This window comes from Canis lupus, chromosome 2 (genome assembly GCF_011100685.1).
Source record: "Canis lupus familiaris isolate Mischka breed German Shepherd chromosome 2, alternate assembly UU_Cfam_GSD_1.0, whole genome shotgun sequence".
NCBI classification, from domain to species: Eukaryota; Metazoa; Chordata; class Mammalia; order Carnivora; family Canidae; genus Canis; species Canis lupus.
The window spans coordinates 21,339,364-21,352,305 of NC_049223.1; the positions used below are offsets into that span (position 1 = coordinate 21,339,364).

The 12,942-nt window shown below is 43.1% G+C and overlaps 1 protein-coding gene and 1 long non-coding RNA gene across 5 annotated transcripts in view; one reads left to right on the top strand and one right to left on the bottom strand.

Annotated features, from left to right (window-relative positions):
* FRMD4A (FERM domain containing 4A) overlaps positions 1–12,942 on the top strand; it is a 736,083-nt gene that overhangs the window by 247,714 nt on the left and 475,427 nt on the right. The gene's annotated exons all lie outside the window — the stretch shown is intronic.
* On the bottom strand, positions 1,423–4,986 carry LOC119870148. Its single transcript, XR_005355298.1, has 2 exons — positions 1,957–4,986; positions 1,423–1,778 (listed from the first exon to the last, which is right to left on the bottom strand). It is a non-coding gene; the product is annotated as an uncharacterized LOC119870148 (long non-coding RNA).

Below are 12,942 nucleotides of genomic sequence, written 5' to 3' on the forward strand. Positions count from 1 at the left end.
GAATATTCCATTGTATACATAGACCACATCTTCTTTATCCATTCATCTTTCGATGGACACCGAGGCTCCTTCCACAGTTTGGCTATTGTGGCCATTGCTGCTATAAACAGCGGGGTGCAGGTGTCCTGGCGTTTCATTGCATCTGTATCTTTGGGGTAAATCCCCAACAGTGCAATTGCTGGGTCATAGGGCAGGTCTAGCCGGTGCTTATGCCAGGGATGTAGGCTCTTTCCAGTTGAGACACTTGCCTATGTTACATGTCTGGGGTTGGAATTGGCTCATGTGATTATCTCAGGATCTGCAGCTGCAAGCTGGAGACTCGAAAAGCCAGTGGGATAATTCAGTCCGAGTGCAAAGGCCTGAAACCAGAGGAGCTAATGGTGTAACTCCCTGTTCAAGGGAGGAGAGAGTGAGAGAAGATGTCCCAGCTCATTCAGGAGGCAGGGTGAATTCTTCTTTCCTCCACCTTTTGTTCTCTTCAGGCCCTCAATGGATTGGATGAAGCCCACTGACTTTGGGGAGGATCACCTGCTTTACTGGCTTCACCAATTCGAATGCCAATCTCATTTGGAAACACCCTCGCAGACACACCCAGAAATAATGTTTAGTCAGGGCGCCCCATGGTCTAGCCAGGAATGACACAATTAGCCATCACAGGGATTGTGGGAAGCTGCTTTAAAGATTAGGAAGAAAAATTTCTTTTTGCATCCCACATGAAGCAGAGGCCTCATAGCCTGCAAGACTGAACACAGTTTCTGAATAACCTGAGTCACCCAAGCCCTGAGGAATTCCTGGCATCTGATCCCGCCATCCATAGGAATATCAGCAGCCCTGGGTAGAGCAGATGCTCAGAGTGTCAGAGAGCTCATAGGATCATAGGAATATAAATAATTGCATTCTGGAAATGGAGCCCTATCATCCTTTCATTTCCTAAAGAACTTTCTTCAGTGATGGAAATGTTGTCTGGACGCTGGCCAGTCCAGTAGCCACGAGTCACACGTGGCTGTCGAGTACTTGAAATGGGCTGGTGCATCTGAGCAATTGGATCTTTACATTTATTTTATCCTGATTAATATATGTTTGTTTGTTTTTAGAGAGGGCATGAGCGAGGGGTGAGGAGAAGCAGAGGGAGAGAAAGAATCCCAGGCAGGCTTGACACTAGGTGTGGAGCCCAACACAGGGCTCGATATCACGACCATGAGATAATGACCTGAGCCAAAATCAAGAGTTGATCACTTAACCAACAGAGCCCCCACCGGCCCCTATCCTAATTAATGTAAATGGTCACCTATGGCTGTTGGCTGCCGCATTGGGTAGCAGGGAGGTTACAGATGATAAAAAGCTTTTTAGTTTTATGGCTAACAATGTTGAAAGCCCAACTCCTGGTTTAGAAGGTTTGCAATTTATACAGCCTCACAGAAGTAAGGTGTTACTGTTTATTCAAAAAAGAAGGAGTGAGCAGAACTTTAGTAGGACAGAGGCAGAGGCGCCTCAGGGGTGGAGAGAGAGTCATGAATTTGTTTGAAATGCGGCCGAGTCTGCGTCACTGTCTGTGCTTTGCTGGGGCATTTATTCCCTTCCTTCCTGGTTAAAGCAGTTATTTTGGTGGTTCAGTGCTTTCGTGTTCAATAGACTTGATTTTTCACACAGCTGGGTTATCTCGGGCATGAAAGCTCTCTGCTTAATCTTCTCGATTTCTCCCTGTTCATCCCAGCTCCACAGATGTGAGCGTGACGTTTTCATCTTTCTCTCCAGGCGCTGATCAAGTATGACAGCTTCTATGATGTGCCCACATAGAAAAATAAAAAATGAAACCTTATGAAGAAAAAAAGAAGGCGCTGCAAAAGGAACCCAAGGGCCCCAAATGGGTTTTCTCTTTTTCCTGGGTGAAATGGGGCCTCGTTCACTCATTTTACAGGTGGGGAGAAGGGGTGAACCCTGAATCTGGCAGCTCACCTTGACAGAAGATTGTTTAGCCTGCATAGTTTCCACTCTTCCAAAGAGCCTCATTCTCCTAATTAATCATTATTTCTGGATGGACTTAGTGACATTTTTAAAGGAGCCTCCCTTTCTTCTTTCCAGTAATTTCTCAAAGTAAAGGCACCTGGTTGAATGAGAAAGTTGGCTATCCAAAGTACAACACTAATTTCCCATTGCCTAGAAAGACCTCTTCCATCCGCTACTCCTCCCTGTAAATGCATAAACGGAAGAAAGGGGAAAATGGCAAAGATTTCTAATAAAGTTTGAACAGAGCCAAATGGCAAGATGACACACAAGGCATGTGACGTCTGTGGGAAGCACTTAACTGATTCAAAACCCAAACAGGACTGTAAGGAAATGGAAGTAAATTAGCAGAGTTAATATCTGTTCTGTGTGTGATCAGTGGCAGAAGCCATTTGGCAGTGTTATTGTTGATTAATAACATCACTGCCTACTTTCTAGGATCTAGATGCTTTCCAGAATCTACTATTATTTTGAGTCAGATGTTCATTGGATGCCCCCTGCCATGTGTGTGATAGCACAAGTTAGAAACACCCAGTCAGGGATCCCTGGGTGGCGCAGCGGTTTGGCACCTGCCTTTGGCCCAGGGCGCAATCCTGGAGACCCGGGATCGAATCCCACATCGGGCTCCCGGTGCATGGAGCCTGCTTCTCCCTCTGCCTGTGTCTCTGCCTCTCTCACTCTCTCTCTCTCTCTCTCTCTGTGACCATCATAAATAAATTTTAAAAAAATGTAAGAAACACAGTCATGAGCCACATGGTGACTATTCAGTCAGAACCAGGTGCTTGGGGTGAGGACAGCCATCATTGTATAGACACCTCAGAGCAACTTTCCTGTCTTCAGTATCCCCAGGGCATCACCACTTCCTGCTTCTTGGCCAAAGTCAGTCCTGGCACAGACAGGACGCTGCTGCACACTGGTTGCATACTCCCGTCCACCATTGCCTTGCAGTACACCATTGACTTGGTTTCCAAAATCCAATGGCTCTCTGTGGATTTCTTTCTTTCTTTTTTTTCCCCCAAAGATTTTATTTATTTATTTATTCATGAGAGACACAGAGTGGCAGAGACATGGGCAGAGGAAGAAGCAGACTCCCTGTGGGGACTTGGTCCCAGAACCCTTGGGATCACACCCTGAGCCGAAGACAGATGCTCAACCACTGAGCCATCCATGTGTCCCATCTGTGGATTTCAAAAACATGGAAGTCCTCCTACATGGAGTGGTTAGTGTGAGGTGTCAGGGAGCAAGCCTACTGCAATAATGCCACATGGCACCTGTATAGAGAGACTCACAGCTGCAGCGAGGTCTTGACCAGGAGCACCCTCATTTCTCAGGGTGGCTCCAGTATCATCTGCAGAGCAGAGCAGCAGTTTCCTCGGTTTGGTTAGGAGCTTTTGTCTCTCAGACCACGCTTTTTGTTGGACATAATGAAAAGTAGATTCAAAGATCATGGAAACAAAAGGTAACTGAAGGGGCAGGCAACACGAGGATAACTCAAACAGAACTGTCACTTTCTGAGACGAGATGATTTCATCCACCCAGCCAACGCCAAAGGCATACTCAGAATTGTTTGCCATCCTCCCAAGAAGAAAATGCACTTTTTATACATCAGAAGGTGTATCAGTCCAGGTCCAGTTAGGGGATGGAGCCCATGCCAGTTATTTGAACAGTGAGAACTTGGCATAAAGAATCATTAATTGGGTGACTTGGAGGGCAACGAGGGGGAAACAAAGAGATCAAAGAGGTGGCCGTTGCAGGACACAGTTACCGTTCCTGGGATAGGGGAGCCAAGGGACAAGCTGGGACCATTAGTCTGAGAAGCCTGGAGGCATGGAGCTGAAACTCTGAAGAGGGGACCCTGGGTGCTAGCAGGAAGGAGGGGTCTGTGGGCTTGGACCTTCATCTCTAAGGAGGAGGCATTGGTGTCTTTGAGCCCATCATCATAAGGCTCATTCTGTCGCTGCTGGAAAATCTGCAAAGTGGATTCAGCTGCTGCTGTTGCTGGACCCTAATGCTCTGGCAGGTGGAGGCAGCTGGACTGCAGGGATGTAGACAGAACAAGAGGCAGACAGGAAGAAAGGAGCCCCGCTACCTCTCCAGGTTTGCAGCTTTTTTCTGATTTCCCAGGTGCGCAGAGCCTCAGAGAGAAGCGGAGGGTCTTGCTGACCTGGATAGCTGCCCAGGCAGCAGGAGAAAGTATCTGGAAGGGTAGATTTGAAACTGAGAAATGAGAGATTAATTACTGGCATGATGAACCATACAGATCATATTGAAAGTTCTGTGGAGGTGTCTGAGAGGTGATTACATTGCAGACTGGGCAGCACTGTGCGATTCCCTTCCACTCAGAATGCCCGCGAAATCTCTTTCCGTCCACCAGTCTCTTCTCCCTGGACCCCTTCTAGAGCTGCCTCCTCCTTTTTAAAATGAACAACACTGTGTTAACTGCTCTAATCTTGCACCCCTTCACCATTGCCCTGCCAATAAAAATGATCATTCTCTCCTCTAGAAGGTGGGAAGGGTTTACACAATATAGGTTTTTTTTTTTTTTTTTTGGTCAAAAATACCTTTTGGGGAATATTTTTTCTTCACATCAGGAAAAAATTAAAAAATGAAAGGTGAAGATTGAAATTAAAATGGCAATAAGAGTAAATTAAAACAAATGAGAATACAAGAATAGAGAAATGTGTAACTAATAAGCAAATTAGTGAAATAAGCCAGACAAAGACAAATACTACATGATGTCATTTATATGTGGAACCAAAAAAGAAAAACACATATGAGTCAAACCCATAGAAACAGAGTAGAAAAGTGGTTGTCAGGGGGTGGCGGGAATAGTGGTAAAAGGGGACCGAATCTCAGCTTTAAGATGAATAAGGTCTGGGGGCACCTGGGTGGCTCAGTCACTTAAGCTTCCGACTCTTGATTTTAGCTCAAGTCTTGATCTCAGGGTTGTGAGATGGAGTCCCGCATCTGGCTCCACACTTAGTGGAGCCTGCTTCTCTCCCTCTCACTCCGCCCCTCCCCGTGCACTGAGTCTCTCTCTCTCTCCCTTTCTCTCTCTCTCTCTCTCTGTCTCTCTCAAATCAATCAATAAACCTTTTTTAAAAATGATAAATAAGGTCTGAAGAGCCCATGTAAAGCAGGATGACTGTTGTTGATAAGACTCGGTTATATCACTGAGATTTGCTAAGAGAGTAAAACTTAAATGTTCTCACCAAAAATAAGTTAGATGATTAAAAACCTAATACATATTAGCGTTCACATAAAACAACAGGGATAATGAAAGAATACTAACTAGCACTTATTAGGCATTTAAAGAATGAATGACGGGCCATGTACTAAGTGCTTCCAGGGCAGGGTTTCATTTACATTTCCCGCAGGCCCGTAAGGCAGGCACTCTTAGACCTCAGATTTCATGAGGTTAGAAACTGAACATCCTCACCACTCATAAAATCATGGAGCTGGAATTTAAGTTCAGTTAGATCTGTCTAGATGCAGAGCCCACGTTTTGTAGGAAACTCCAGGATAGCGTACAGCAGAAAGAGGGAAGAAACATATTAATCAGTGCCTGTAATGTCAGTGAGATCCCAAAGTAATGATGAGTTACTGACTTGTCCAACAAAATGTACCTGTGCTAAGATAAAATGATGGCAAAATCAGAGAAGAAGGGTATGGGGGAAATGGGAGGAAACAAAATCACAAAAATCAAGGATGTGGGGAATTTACAAAGTCCCCTGTGAAACTGGCTTGCTCCCCAGAAGCCTCACTGTCCTTGTCATCGAGTCCCCTGATCACTAAGAGCCTTGAGCATCTCCTCTTCCCTTTGGCTGGATCTTAATGAACCTGTGTGGGCCCCTCCGTCAGGCCTTGCTCTCATCTGGTCTGACAAAGAGAACTTTCCAAGCAGCCATGGCGCATCAGAGGTCCGGGTAGGCCTGGTTGGACTTTCGCCCGTCCCACTGCCTCGTAGTGATGGCATGGCAGTGCCTCAGCATCCCAGACCTCATCAGCTTTCAGCTCCCAGCGAGGCCACCTGACATTAATGCCCACATCTCCCTCACCCCAAGACTCCATGCTCATCTGGTCCCGGCAGAGATCCGCTCTTGGAGGAATCCCAAGGAAAAGGATCTTCCACATGTCCAGGTAGCCACTCTCCACTGGTACCTGCTGCTTCCTCTTACACTCTGAGGAGTACTTGGAAGGTCTGGTGACCCCAGGAAGCTCTGCAGGCACATTTCCTACAAGGATGTATTTTGCTGGACTGAGAGTGAGTATCAGGAAGCAACCGCGATGGCATATTGTGTGTCTTACAGACTCCAGATTCACCAAGGAGCCAGAGTAGAAATATCAGGAAACAAGTTTGAGCTGGCACAGCATGTGCTGGGTAGTGAAAAAGGCCTTTTCTCTTTGAGATGGTTTGGGGCTCCTTGTTTCCCAAGGCTCACATACATGATCCGCTCATTTTCCAGGGTTAGTAAGCCGTAGACACTCAGGCATTAGCAGGAAGTTGGCATTTGAGGCAGCGAAGTTTACATGTATTACAAATAACTTCAATGCAGTATCATGGTCCTAGACAGGTATGGGCCCTGGGGGGTACCACTAACTTTGTCTGTCGTACTCAACATCACTTGCTCCTTCTCTCACTGCAAAAAAATAAAATAAAATAAATAAAATATAAAAATAAAGCAATATAATGGCATAAAGATAATAGTAGTCATAATAAAAAAAATAATAGTGTAAACCTTGCCATAACTAGGGTGACCATGTATCCTACTTGCCCTGAATAATTTCGGTTTATTTTTTGCTCCATTATTATAGTGTCTTCTTTCACCCTTAAAAGTCATCATAACACAACAGCCATAACACAGTAACTCCCAGTTTGTCGATCGTGTAAAATATGAAGTTCCTTATCTGTGAGGATAATGAATTCAACATGTGAGCAACCAGACAGCAGGGAGTTTCTTAGCTGGACTTCCTGTCCCAGTCTTGATATGGCACCACCTGGTGGCAGCTTTCTGAGCTGACTTAAATATCCATAGGGACTATTCTGGGTGTTGTGATGGGCTGAGACATTAATGACACTAGTAACAATGCTAGGATCTCCCAACTGGTTGGTTTCCGATTCATGGAGACTGGGCTGGCAAACTCCTGGGGTTGCATCACCCCACCCTAGGCAGAGTTGTCTGCCTTTGCTGCCTGGCCTTGGTGCCCGTTCTACATCATCCCTCCCCTGGACAAGAATGTTGTCCACTCCATTTAGGGAACTAAGGCTGGACACAGAGGATGGAAGGGAATTGCCTACCACTTTATCCGAATTCAAGTTATCATTGTTAGCACCAGTAAGCTAATAGTTAACAGTAATAGTTAACATTTATTGAGAAATTTCTTTGGGTCAGCAACTTACATTAAGAAAGGCATGTCTAATTAAACATCAAATAAAGATAAATAGAAGTACACTATAGACTCTGCTGTGATGCATACTTTCCAACCCCCCTGAGGTCGACGTCTCTCCATATCTATGATGTACTTACAAGATACTATTTTGTTTTGTGCTTGATTTTTTTTGTCCTTTTATAAAGATAGAGCCTTCAGATTTTGATTTAAATTGAATTTTAGGCTTTGATTTGAAACTCTCATGGTTGTCATACGCCCCAAAGTTATTTGATAATGGGCACATTTTAATGTTTTACAACCTATCTGGAACTGGTGAAGCTTGAGCTGTTGGGTTCATGGCTGAAGGGCAGACTCTGGGATCAGTCCTTGGAAGGGAAGTCATAGTTTGAATAGATCAAGTTTGAGTTGATGTGAATTCCTGGTTTCAGTTGACCCCAGTATCCCAAGTTTCTACTGATGAGATTGTCATATTTCCCTTAGGCATGTGCATGTGCCTCTATGTGTGTGTGCGTGCACAGTTGTTGACATGCTGGCAGGCTTTCTTTTTTCCTAGAGAGAGAATGTGTGTGTGCACATGTGGTGAGGAGAGGGGTGGAGGGAGAGGGAGATAGAGAATTCTAAGCAAGCCCCACACCTAGCACAGAGCCCTACACAGGACTTAAGACCCTGAGATCATGACCTGAGCCCACATCAAGAGTCTGATGCTCAACCGACTGAGCCACCCAGTCACCCCTTTGCTGGAAGTCTTTTCACATTAGAATCAGATTATGTTTCTGCAGTTCCTGGCCTTTTTGACTGACTTGCCTTCCTTGGGAAAGTCTTCATTGAATCTCTGCCTTTACTGACCTCTCACACAAAGCTAATAGACAAAAAAACTGCTCTCTGAATATGTGGAATGAAAAATTTCAATGTTGCAAAGTGGCAAAGAACGACTTGGTTCAGGTTCTTAGTTTGTTTTGTACAGTGTAGGCACAAGAAACCAGGACAGAGCAGACAATCTCCACCTTCCTCTGTGTAACTTCTTCTGGGCTGTACACATGGTGGAGGATGCACCTCATTCAAGGAGTTGCTACTTTTATGTTTATAATTGGATACACCCTCAGAAAAGGAGCCAGTTTCACTCTGGTCCTTTCAGTAGTGAATATTACCACTGCTGTCGCTGGCATTTGTGCAATGGATTGGACCCAGCTTGACTCTGCCTATAAGAGGGGACACCTGGAGTTCTCGCAGCAAGATGAGTCAGACTTGATGTGCAAAACTGAGCAAGTTTATTTATTATCTGAGGAGAGAACAGAATAAATGGAGAACCTTGGGGAAATAATTTTTACAGGTAGGTTCCAATCTATAACTGCAGCTCTGAGTCCCTCTGCTATTTCCTGATGGTAACTGATTTTTCATGCAAGGAATCACAGGGGAGGCATTTTGCTTTTGTGAGAAAGATTTACTATCTGATGCAGATAGGCTTCTCTCCTAGGTATGTTTTTCTTTTTAAATTTCACTGAAATGCTGGGCCAGATTTTAGAGATTTGGTTTCCTGTTCTTGCTCCATTTCTAATTTACTAGATTATAATAGGCAATATCCTTAACCCCTCTGGGCTCTTCAGCCCAAGCAAAAATAAAAATTAGGACATCTAGCCTACATAAAAAGGAATGTCAAGGGAGTATGTTAGATTATTTTCGATATAAAGAAGTAAATAACGGATACTACTAATAATAATTCTCATTGTTCTTTTTAAACCTGTCCTGAGAATAAGAATCATTATCTCACTTTTAAGGAAAGAAGGAAAAATATAAGTGATCAGAGAGATGATTGTGTCATGATATGACCAATCTAAAGTGGAATGGAGGCATTCCTCTGCAAAACCAGATGTGGTTCATCATTTTCATGGAACAGTATCTGCAAGATCAGATGAGGCATTTTTCAAAGGACATTTAAAATATAAATAGAACAATGTTTGCTGAGAATAAAAAGAAGCTTTTAAATTTTGTTTAAGGAGAGGAGAGAGGGGATCATGAAATACAGGGTTTCAGAAATGTCATCCTCTTGACATGTCAGAAATTAAAAGTTCCTAAAAATAAGATCGCTCCTAGTTTGTTTTTGTTTTTGTTTTTTACCATCCCTCCCACATTGCCCAGTCCAGCTGTGTTAGAAGAGAAAGAGCTCAGTATGTGCTTGACGAAGAATGAAGGAGGGTATAGACAGATAGATTACTGAAGAAGCAATGAATATTATGACATCATCTCTGTGCTTTATTGTTTGTTTGTTTTTGTCCTAGAATTTCGTGGTAGGGAATCTGGAAAATGGAAATAAATATAAAAATGAAGAAAAACAATCACAGAGGATCCCATTGTAAATATTTTGGCATACTTCCTTCTGTTTTTCAGACACATATGGATGCAGACACATCCACTCACACACACACACACACACACACACACACGTGTGTTTGTGTATAAGTCTATAACATCATCTTTATAACTTGACATCATAATATGTAGTTGTGATTAACTGTTGCTGCAATTAATATTCTATCATGAGTACTTTCTCAGATAAAATAGTGTTTATAAGTTGGTTGGGGGGAGCCCGGGTGGCTCAACGGTTTAGTACCGCCTTCAGTCCAGGGTGTGATCCTGGAGACCCGGGATCGAGTCCCATGTTGGGCTCCCTGCATGGAGCCTGCTTCTCCCTCGGCCTGTGTCTCTGCTTCTCTCTCTGTGACTCTCATGAACAAATAAATAAAATATTTAAAAGTAAATAAATAGGCAGCCCCGGTGGCGCAGTGGTTTGGCACCACTGCAGCTGGGGTGTGATCCTGGAGACCCGGGATCGAGTCCCACATCGGGCTCCCTGCATGGGGCCTGCCTCTCCCTCTGCCTGTGTCTCTGCCTCTCTCTCTCTCTCTCTCTCTGTCTATGAATAAATAAATAAAATCTTTTTAAAATATAAAATAAAATAAAAATAAATAAATAAAATAAAAGTTGGTTGGATGTACCTTGACATAATTGAATATTCTCACAGGTTGGACATTTAAAGTTTCACTATGAAAATAATTCCATAATAATTTCCCTGTATGTCAGTATTTATACCATCTTAGATAACTTCCTCAGGATAATTTCTGTACATCAAAGGGAAGGCCATTCTTAAAGCTTTGATTGACTTTGCCACACATTCACTGACCTCTTGTATTTCTCCTCTTACCTAGTCATGGCGTCTGCCTATGGGTTCTTGTTTTACTAGGGAAGATGAAACTTGTCTTTCCTGTCAGGAAGCACACACAGCTGGTTCTGTCCCCCCAGGCACATGCTGGGGGGACAGAATGGGTCAGAGAGTAGCTTTAGAAATCTACCTAAGATTTCCTAGGGCTCTCATTATTTTCCAGCTAACATGTGGCTATTGGTGCGATTGTCGTGGGAAGTAATTGGGTGATTCCTCAAAAAGTTAAACATGTAATTACTCTGTGACCCTGCAATTCCACTCCTATATATGCCCCAAAACTTCAAACAGGTATTCAAACAAATACATGTACATGTGTGTTTATAGCAACACTATTGATAGTAGCTAAAAGGCAGAAAACAGCCCACATGTCAACTGCAGATTCAATAAACAGATTATAGTACATACATATAATGGAAATCATTAACAAAAAGGAATAAAGCACTGATGATGCTATAACATGGATGCATTTCAAAAACTTTATGCTACACAAAAGAAGCTAGATGAAAAGCGGTCACATGTTATATGGTCCCATTCATATGAAATGCCACGATAAGTGAATCTTTAGAGACAGAACACCGAACTAGAGAACAGCGGTGGTTCCCCAACATTATGAATGTAATAAATACCACTGAGTTGTTCACATTAAAATGGTTTATTTTATATTATGTGAATTTCACTTCAATAAAAGGAAGAAAATCCAAATGCTAAGGTACAGCATTCTGCACATACCTAAGTGATCATGGATCAGTCTAACAGCAAACGGTGAGGTTGGGGCACTTGGCAGGGATGGAGGTGATGCACAGCGGGTTGAGCAGGAGGATGGGTGAGTGCGAAATGGTAGTAAATGTTCCTTTTCGAATAATGAGAGAGGATGTTTGTGAAGGTCCATCCCCCCCCCAACACATACACACATGCTCACATGCACACACGTACATACACACACCAATCTTTGCATGACAATAGAGGTCAGGAATCATCCCTGGGCATCAGCAGGCAGCAGCAGATCATTTTACAAAGTGCATGATGAAAGGCTTGAACCTACCTGAGGTCTTTATTTATATTTTTGTACCTTCACCAACATATAGAGCTAGTCATAAAATCTGACTCATAAAAATTCCTTTTTTAAAAAGGAATTAGAGAAAGAATGGTAATTTCCATGGTATGTGTATATCCATTTTACACAGGGTGACTTTCAGATAAGTATGGGACATAGGAAGGAGCGGATATCCATGTGTTCAGTGGTCACAACAGAAACTATCTGGGAAGAAGAACAAAGAGGTCTTGGAAAGGGGCAATACACATCCCTCAGTCTCACCAAACTGAGAAGTGTGCTAGTGGCTTGGTAAGAGGAGGCTGGAGTTGACTGTAGAACTTCACAGCAATATTTCTAAGCAGACATGTTTGTTCAAAAAACTCTAAGTAGGGATCCCTGGGTGGCTCAGCAGTTTAGCGCCTGCCTTCGGCCTAGGGCATGATCCTGGAGTCCCGGGATCAAGTCCCACATCAGGCTCCTGCATGGAGCCTGCTTCTCCCTCTGCCTGTGTCTCTGCCTCTCTTTCTCTCTCTGTCTCTCATGAATAAATAAATAAAATCTTAAAAACACACACACACACACACATAAGGTTATCAGAAAGACAAAAAAAATTATAAAAAAAGAACTCTAAGTAGCAATCTAACTGACTACACCGATGTATCATTTCTTATATGTATATATGCAGATGTATATGTACATGTATGTGTAATTTTTAGTTTATTGCTGATGTGCTATGTTTACGATAATTGATTAAAAAGGCTTCTGTTGCTCATTCCATGGTATTCAGTTTTTTCTATGAATCTTCTTGCCTTTATAGAACCTCAGGTGTTTTTTTTTTTTTTAATTTATTTTTTTTAGAACCTCAGGTTTAAAGAAGCACTTGAATTATTATGGAAGTGGCAACCTAAATGCATAGAGATCGAAGTGACAATTTCTGACAAACAGTCCCCACATGCAGTGGTATCTAAGCAAGAACCTCTGTCACTCTTGCCCTGCATAGATTGCCCTTTGAGGTCATACACTCAGTCTTTCACTGTTTGGTCTCTGCTCCTGCATCTCTGATTCTGCCTATTTGGAAAATCCACACCACATTTCCTAGGAGTCATAAAGTCTTCCACCAAGCATTCTTCTCTTTAACTTACTCTACATTCTCTGCATTCTTATAGAACTTCTGGTGTCTGTTACAGCATCTTGTCTCCAGTGTCATAGACCATCTTTTATTAATTATAGCTTCTAGTTTCTTTCCTACCCAACAGATATGTGAGCTTTCTGAAGACTCACCTGGCTCTGGTTCTGC